This window comes from Bubalus kerabau, chromosome 17, assembly GCF_029407905.1.
Source record: "Bubalus kerabau isolate K-KA32 ecotype Philippines breed swamp buffalo chromosome 17, PCC_UOA_SB_1v2, whole genome shotgun sequence".
In the NCBI taxonomy this organism is placed as follows: domain Eukaryota; kingdom Metazoa; phylum Chordata; class Mammalia; order Artiodactyla; family Bovidae; genus Bubalus; species Bubalus kerabau.
The window spans coordinates 40593106-40601947 of NC_073640.1; positions in this window are offsets into that span (position 1 = coordinate 40593106).

Consider the following 8842-nt stretch of genomic DNA (forward strand, 5'->3'; position numbering starts at 1 on the left):
TCTCTTCGAGATCCTGATTTTAGTTTTTTTGGATCCCAAAAGTGGGATGCTAGATCATATGGTAGTTCTATTTTTAACTTTCTGAGGAATCCATATTATTTCCTATAGTAGCTCCATCGATTTACATTGTCACCCACAGGCCACAAGCATTCCCTTTTCTCCACAGCCTCACTGATGCTTGTTGCCTCTTCTCCTTTTGGCGATAGCCATTCTAACAGGGGTGAGGTGATGCCTTATTGTGGTTTGATTTGCACTTCCCTATGATTAGTAGCGAAGAGTACCTTTCCTGTTCTGTTGGCCACTTGTATGTCTTCTTTGGAAACAGTTTTCCAGCAGGGTCTTCTCTAAGGCTACTTAGAACGCTGGGTTACTGCCCTTGTAGTTTGTATACTCTGAACACTGTCTGCTCATTTCTAGCTCTAAATTCTTCCTTCTCTTCTAAAATGTTTCTCTGACTTTCTGGAGACTCCTTTTGTTCCCCCTGGAAACTAATAGTTTAAATGGCTACGCATCACATACCAGGGGTATCTGCTTCAAGCTCTTAAATCTCTTACCCAGGTTTCTCCCATCCAGGTGTACTACCTTCAATTTTATTCAGTTCAGTCTCATTCAACTGACATTTATTGAATGCTCACAAGTTGTAAATCCCTAGATGCTTGAGGCTGTGTATCTGTCTCTTTCTCACTTTCTATTCTTTCATCATCTTTTATCCATCTGGAGCATAAGATACAAGAAGTCTTACAGAAACTTATATAGACTGCTTTCTTAGCATGTTCAACTTTTCTTCTTTCTGTTATTTAAAACTATTCTATAATAATACGGAGAAGGCAATGGCACCCCACTCCAGTACTCTTGCCTGGAAAATCCCATGGATGGAGGAGCCTGGTGGGCTACAGTCCATGGGGTCACTAAGAGTCGGACACGACTGAGCGACTTCACTTTCACTTTTCACTTTCATGCATTGGAGAAGGAAATGGCAACCCACTCCAGTGTTCTTGCCTTGAGAATCCCAAGGATGGGGGAGCCTGGTGGGCTGCCATCTATGGGGTCGCACAGTCGGACATGACTGAAGTGACTGAGCAGCATTCTATAATAATAACGGCAATGACAACAATAAACCAAGAATCTTAACCATCTACCATTATGTTCTCTACCAAAATGGGATGAATGAAATTTAACAAGTTTCCTTACAGCATTCATTTCATGATTATTCTCCCAAAGGAGTTGTTTCATTCTGGTAATAACAGTGTAGTCACAGTCCAGGGGTATGGTTTTCACCATTTTCCCCTTCTTCTTCCAAAGTTCTCATCATGGAGTATTCTCCAGAAATAAGCTGGACTGTTTTCAACATGCACCTCCCTTCCTGCCCCTTCTCTGCTCCTGACAGAAAGGTTAATATTGAGAGGGTGAATGAGTGTGAGTTCCCAAGTGTGGGCCTTTAGAACCTGGCTTTGAATCCTGGATTTTCCATTGCTAAGTGTGTGGTTTGGAGAAAGTTACAGTCCTTGAATGTAAAATGGTGACAATCATAGTACCAGGTTCATAGGAATTGTTGGAACAGTTAAAAAAAAAAAAAAACTACATGTAATCTAGCAGGATGCCTTGCATAATGCCTGCTTGAAAGGTACATTGAAAAGGAAATGAGATGCTAGAATCTTGAGTGGGTGGATGAAGTATCTTACTTAAGAAAATGGATAATTTTAGCAGCATTTAAGTTATATTGGTTCAGTTAGCTTGATGGTTATAAATATTCCCCAAATCCATATCTGGATTTTTCCTAAATTTGGATATCAGTGGATCTGAATGTTCTTGCAGTGATAAAAGGAAGAAAGGAAAGAAAGAGGGAAAGGAGGGAGAAAGAGAGAAACCAGTCAAAGGATGTCAGTGTCAGATGGACTGCGTCATGTTTGAGAAAGGTTTGTAAAGTAATGAATGTTATGCATGCACATAGCTCAGCTTCTGACATGACTTTGATGATAATATCAGTTCCCACATCTCAAATGTCAGAAGTCCTTACCTGGAGGTGCCCACTACTTTCTTCTCACAAGTCACAGTTTTTCTTTGTAGCCATTACATTTTTTCACATTCTGCTTTCCATCACAGCTATTTTGCTCAGGTGGAATCCCTCAGTGCCATTCTCTCATCCTCCTTGCCCTACCACATGGTGGATGGAATTGGGTGGAACACGGCCATTCATTTGGGCAAGGCTCAAACCTGCTGACTAGATGATGGATTCCCTGTAGTCCAGAAACAGTAAAACCTGAACACAAGATCAGGGCAGTGCAGAAGCTGGAGGGGGTTTGGGGAGGCGGATTGGGAGCAGTCTCCCCTTGGTTTCATTTTTGAAGAGTGGCACCTTTCACCAATTTTTAAAGGATGTAAGATTTTGCATGAAGATTGTCAAGATGATGATGATAAGGGAAGAAGCATGAGGAAACAAAGGTCACTGTGCTCCAAGTATCAGGTGAGGCGTTGGAACCTCACTGCGGTATGTCACCATGTGGCTCTTTTACGTCCACGCTCCCGTCCATCCACGAGTGTATATAGGTGTTATAGGTTGAAACTACCTGACCGTCACCTCCCCCCACCCTAGCCCCGAGCTTGCCCTTCTTGTAAAACCTGTGTACTCCTACATGAGGCCCAGCCTGCTTTTCCCCACATTGCCCTCCACGTACCCAGCTGAACTAAACCCATGGCCTCAGAACCCTTGAGGGTCCAGCCCCGCCTCTGACTCTGGTTTCTTTTTCTCTTACTGTGCTGTTGTCACATGAGCTTCCTGGAGGCCCCTCAAACGTTCTGATCATGTTCCCGTCTCAGGGCCTTTGCCCTTTCTGTTCCCTCCGCCTGAAGTGTTCTATTCCATATATGTACATGGCTGATATATTCCCTCATTTCTTTTAAATGTCACCATCTCATCAAATGTCACCTTCTAAGAGAGGCCCTCTCTGACCACCCAAGCCAGACACGTTCTCCTGTCACCCTCTCTCTCCTTACTCTGCTACACTATTTTTCACATGCCGCTAGGCATTGTGTTACGAATGTATCAGCTGTTGTCTGCTCCCCAACTAGAATGCAAGCTTAATGAAGGCAGGGACTTTGACTCGTTAGTCCTTTGCTGTATCCCACTGCTGGAGCAGTGCCCAGTACATCATAGGAACTCGGTTAATTTGTTGTGTAAATGAGTGAACAATGAGTGATTTTCACTCATCCATCCATTTAGTGCATACCGGTTGAGTGCCTACAGTGTGCAAAGACAAAGACATCATAGTCCTTGCCTTCTAGGATATAGCAGTCTTGAGGAGATAGACATAAATAGATACAGATATATAAACAGATATTTATGAAGAAGATTTGAAGGTACAGTGATAGAGTTATGGCCCGGATGTTTTCTCAAATACAGTGTCAGAGAAGCAGCAGATAATATGCTGACATTAAGTATACTCCCTTGCTTAAGAATTGAAGCCACAAATAAATGTGTGTGTGTGTGTGTGTGTGTGTGTGTGTGTGTGTGTGTGTGTGTCTTTAGTGCTTTGGCATTATAGGATTTCATAGAGTTTGGAGAAAGGCTCAAAATAGCTTTTCAGTGATGTTACAATATGACAGAAAGGTGAAGAATTCACTTTCTTTCCCCTCAAATGAAATAGAAGCAGTGGCATTTCTCCCAGGTGGGCCCAGGCATTGTACAAGACCCACATATTTTTCAGTAAGAGGCTCACATTTGCTGTGATGCTAGAAGCTTCTAATAGGCCTCTGAGGGTTGTAAATTATATCAAATAATTTTCCAGATACTAAGCTGTTGTTTTTTAAAGGATGGAGATGGGAGGGGTGAAGATGAAGCTTTCCTTGGATCATGAAATTATACCTTCTTCCAGCCACATTCAATAAATCTTTTTGAATGTCAAATATTCATTCATTCAGTATTTCCTGAGTATCAACTGTGTGAGAAGTGCCATGTGGGACCATGGGACTGTCCTTAGTTGGCTTAAAATCCATAGATCCTTACTGGAAAACCTGCTAGAACTTGATGTAGCTTTTTGCTATTGTTTTAGCATTTATATTAAATTACTGTGGTTTTTATTATATCCTTATTGTAGCAAGTCAAATAAAATAGAAGTATATAAATATGTGTAAAGGAAAAATGTTCAATGATCCACTCTTCCTCTTCATTCCTACCACCCCTTGTAATTAATCTTTCAGTAATTTGTTGGATGGGCTTCCCTGGTGGCTTGGTGGTAAAGAACCCACCTGTTAGTGCAGGAGACTCAGATTTGATCCTTGGGTCGGGAAGGTCCCCTGGAGAAGGAAATGGCAACAAACTCCAGTATTCTTGCCTGGGATATCACATGGACAGAGGAGCCTGCAGGCTACAGTCCACGGGGTCGCAAAGAGCTGGACACAACGAGTGACTAAGCAACAATAAATGTGATGGATATCTTTCTGTATCATTATCTTTGTACACATACCCAGACTTTACTTTTATTTTACAAAAATGGCGTTATATCATACAGATTGCCCTGCAGTGTACTTCTTAAAACTGACGAAGGTATAATAAACATTTTTCTAGGTTTTTTTCTTTCTAGTAGGTTCATAACTTCCTATAGACTGGGTATAACAGAATGCAGTCACCCATTTCCTTAATCATAGACTTTTAGGTGAATCAAGGTTTTTTTCCTATGATATTCAATGCCTAAATAAACATCCTCATACATATTTTTATATATTGGTGATTTTAGTTCTGTCCAGTGGATTCTGATAAATGTGATTATTATGTCAAAGAGTAAATGAATTTTTAGTCTTTAATAGGCATGGCTTGATTACCTTCCAAAATGGAGCAATTCACATTTCCTTCAGAAATAGATGGGAGTACTTTTGTCCCTAATATTGTCCCCAGCACTGGATGTCCTCAGTATTTTTAAGTTTTGTCAATAAAGAAGTAATTGTATTTAACAGAGATAGTTCCTTGTTGCTTTAATTGCATTTACCTGACCATCTGTGGGGTTGGGTATCTTTCATACATTCAGCGGACGATCTGCATCCCCCATTCTCCAAGTTCTTGTTCACGTCTCTTTGCTTATTTTCCTACTATGTTTTATTTTTCTTCTTGACCATAATAGAAGCTCTTTTGTGTGTTAAAAATGATAATGCTTTGGCTACATATGAGAATACAGCATGTATTAATCTTGCAGATTGATATAGCTGCTTATTTTTATGATTTCTTTCTCTTTTTTTTATCTTGCTTAGAAATCATTCTTCATCAGCTTTTTGGATGTGGTGCTCATCAAAAAAAGTGAGTTGGATAGGTCAGGGTCTTTGGGGCGGAGAGCAAGGTCCCGTTTGCGGTTCTTGTGGCTACAGTGTAACGTGTCAGCGTCTGTTGCTGCCACACACTTAAGACCAAGACACCATCTCCATCAGCCTTGCCCTTCGCACTCTTCTCCCTGAGTTACAGTAGGTTTTTGCCTGTGGGCTGCAAACCTTGTGTTCTATCAGCAATGCCGAGCATACTTCTACTAGAAAACATTTGGGATGCTCTGAACCTCAAAATGAGGTTATTGAAAGTAGTGGTTATTAAAAAATAATTTGGTGTTTCCTAATATCCCAAGGGCTTCCCTGGTGGCTCAGTAGTAAAGAATCTACCTGTCATTGTAGGAGATTTGATCCCTGGGTTAGGAAGTTCCCCTGGAGAAGGAAATGGCAACCCACTCCAGTATTCTTGCCTGGGAAATCCCATGGACAGAGAAACACAGTAGGCTTCAGTCTGTGCAGCTGCAGAGTCGGACACGATTTAGCGGCTAAACAGCAACCACAGCAGTATCCCAAGGCCATTTCTTACTCTGGGACTTGTCCATACCCAAATATCCAGTTTGCCATGAGGCAGACTAGCACACCCCTCCCGGTCAAGCTTATCTCTCATTGCCTTTGCTTTGTCTCTCTTTGGCCCCCTACTCTGAAAGAGTCATGAGAAGTCTCTAATACCTCTTGTTATTTCATCCCGGGAACTGGATTTTATACAGAATCGATTTAATTAAAATCCGCTATTTATTTTGCATCTGTCATGTTGTTAGGATGTAGTTTCTACAGACCCAGGCTTTGAGGACTTCAGTGTGTCTCTTCGGTAACTGAGTAATTTGTTCCCCTTGACAGGACTAATGTTCTGTCCTTCATAAACAGGGATGACTTTAGAAGGAGGCAGGCTCTCAGGTGAACTGTTTCTCTAATGATAAGGATAGATGTGAATGTTTAGATTTTCATACACATTTTCCCTGTCCTTGTGACTAAGCTGTCAGAGAAGGCTGGAACATCAGAGCTACAGGAAAGCTGAGGCAAGAAAACTGAGGCAGAGAGAAGTGAAATGGGCACATTCGAGTCTCCCAGCATATTGATGTACACTGACAGTCCTTGTGGATTTATGACAACCACAGACACAATAGTAATAGGATTTATATGTAGATTTTGGTAAACGAAAACAGGGTCGGATGGACCCATCAGCACATATATCATCATATTATTGGGACGCTGACCACTTCTAGAACTCTGAAGGTAATTCAGAGTCACAGTTTAGAGCAAGAATTTGGACCTCTTTACTCATTTCATGCTGTGGAAATGGAAATACAGGGAAATGAAGTGATATGCCAAAATTTGAATCCATATGCCTTGATTTCCTGGTCTAGCCCTCCGTCTTCTGTCTTATACCCCTATGGTTGATGCAATAGTTTCAGGAGTAATTTTTTCAGTGAGCAATATAAAGATGGAAGCCCAGTATTTATGGAGAAACTGAATCTATTGCCACATTCACATATACCCCCTTAACCTGCCTCCCAGCTAAGGAGGCTGGTGTTGTCTTGTTAATTTGTTCAGAAAATATGTATGTCATTCCCTATGCTGGGGCTCAATAAACCAGAGGTAGGGGCCTGAGCAAGTGACTAAAATTTCGTTATTACCAGTGGGGATAAAAGATGCAGCCCGCTGAAAATAAACAAATCCCTTTTTAACAATTTCACTAAAAACATATGCCATATAATTGAATATAAGTACAAATAAAAGGCACCTAGTACAGCTTGTTCCAACTTCTCTTTTATTAGAATCTAAGTGGTAACATTCATTTCCAGGCAGTGTCACTGATGTTGGTTTTGTTCATTATTAGGAGACTGTAGTTATTGCACTCTGAAGGGAGCAGCCCTGGGTTTACAACCGCCAGGGCTGGCAAGTGGCCGAAGAACTAGACACACCAGCTGATGGGCCTTTTATAGAGTCAGTGAGTCAGAAATCATCTTCAGAAAGCGGTGTCCCTTCCCTGTGCCTGCTCTCCCAGGGGGGCATGGACACTTGTTTTCCTTTGGCTGTGGATGTGGTACAGACTTCGGCTCAGAAGCTGCCTGATTCCTGATCTGCTGCCCAGGGGCAGCTGGAGGCGAGCGGCTCAGAGGCTGATGCGGCCGCGGCCACATGAGATGCGAGGCCAGCTGAGCAAGCACCAGGGGCTGATATCCCGGAGGAACCCTGATGTTTCATTATTTTGATTTTATCTGGCATGAATAGAATTCATGGATGGGCTTCAGAACAAGGTGAAAGAGGAAGAAGGAGGAAAAAGAGATCACAAATTACAGCAATAATTTATGACCCAACAAAGAATTCTCTTGCACCACCCTCACAGCCCCTAATAAGCACATTCATTTGACTTCCGTGATGGTAATAATCTTCCCACTGATGATTTCTACACATTGTTATTGTTACTATTGTGCGTGTTTGGTAACGATGGCCAAAAATCAATATTGGGTCTTTGGATTCTTCGAATACAAAAGATAAAATTCTTTTCCTTTCCCACAACCTTCACACCTTAGCTAGAAGCAGCTTCAAAACCTGGAGACAGGAGGGGACCTTTGGTGTTTATCCTTCTTTGTTTCTGGAGCTTTCAAGACAGAACTGTAGCCAAAACTGAGTTGCTTTTTTCTGTGCCTTTTCTTCCTGGAAGGAAGGGAAGAGGCTATTTTCTTCCCCTGGGAAGTTCTATATGGAGTCCTAGCTCTCCTAAGAAGATCCACAGAAGCAACAAGTGTAAAAGATACCTGGGTACCAATATCCCAAGCAAAATGAGCATCTCTCCCCTCTTATCACCTTTACAAGTGAGAAGGCTGCCCCAAAGAAACCTCCCACAATTTGAGTTCTGTATCTAGATGCTTTATGACCTCATCCTAAATGCTTGGTGCTTGCTCTCGCAGTACAGACCTACTTAGGCATTCATCTATCTGCTTTTAAAAAAGATGTACATCATTTACACTTACATAGTATCTTACCATTATCAAAAACAGTTTTATAGATTTTTCTCATTTTTTAAAAATTTTATTTTATTTTTAAACTTTACAATATTGTATTAGTTTTGCCAAACATCAAAATGAATCCGCCACAGGTATACCCGTGCTCCCCATCCTGAACCCTCCTCCCTCCTCCCTCCCCATACCCTCCCTCTGGGTCGTCCCAGTGCACCAGCCCCAAGCATCCAGTATCGTGCATCGAACCTGGACTGGCAACTCGTTTCATACATGATATTACACATTTCAATGCCATTCTCCCAAGTCTTCCCACCCTCTCCCTCTCCCACAGAGTCCATAAGACTGATCTATACATCAGTGTCTCTTTTGCTGTCTCGTACACAGGGTTATTATTACCATCTTTCTAAATTCCATATATATGCGTTAGTATACTGTATTGGTGTTCTTCTTTCTGGCTTACTTCACTCTGTATAATAGGTTCCAGTTTCATCCACCTCATTAGAACTGATTCAACTGTATTCTTTTTAATGGCTGAGTAATACTCCATTGCATATATGTACCACAGCTTTCTT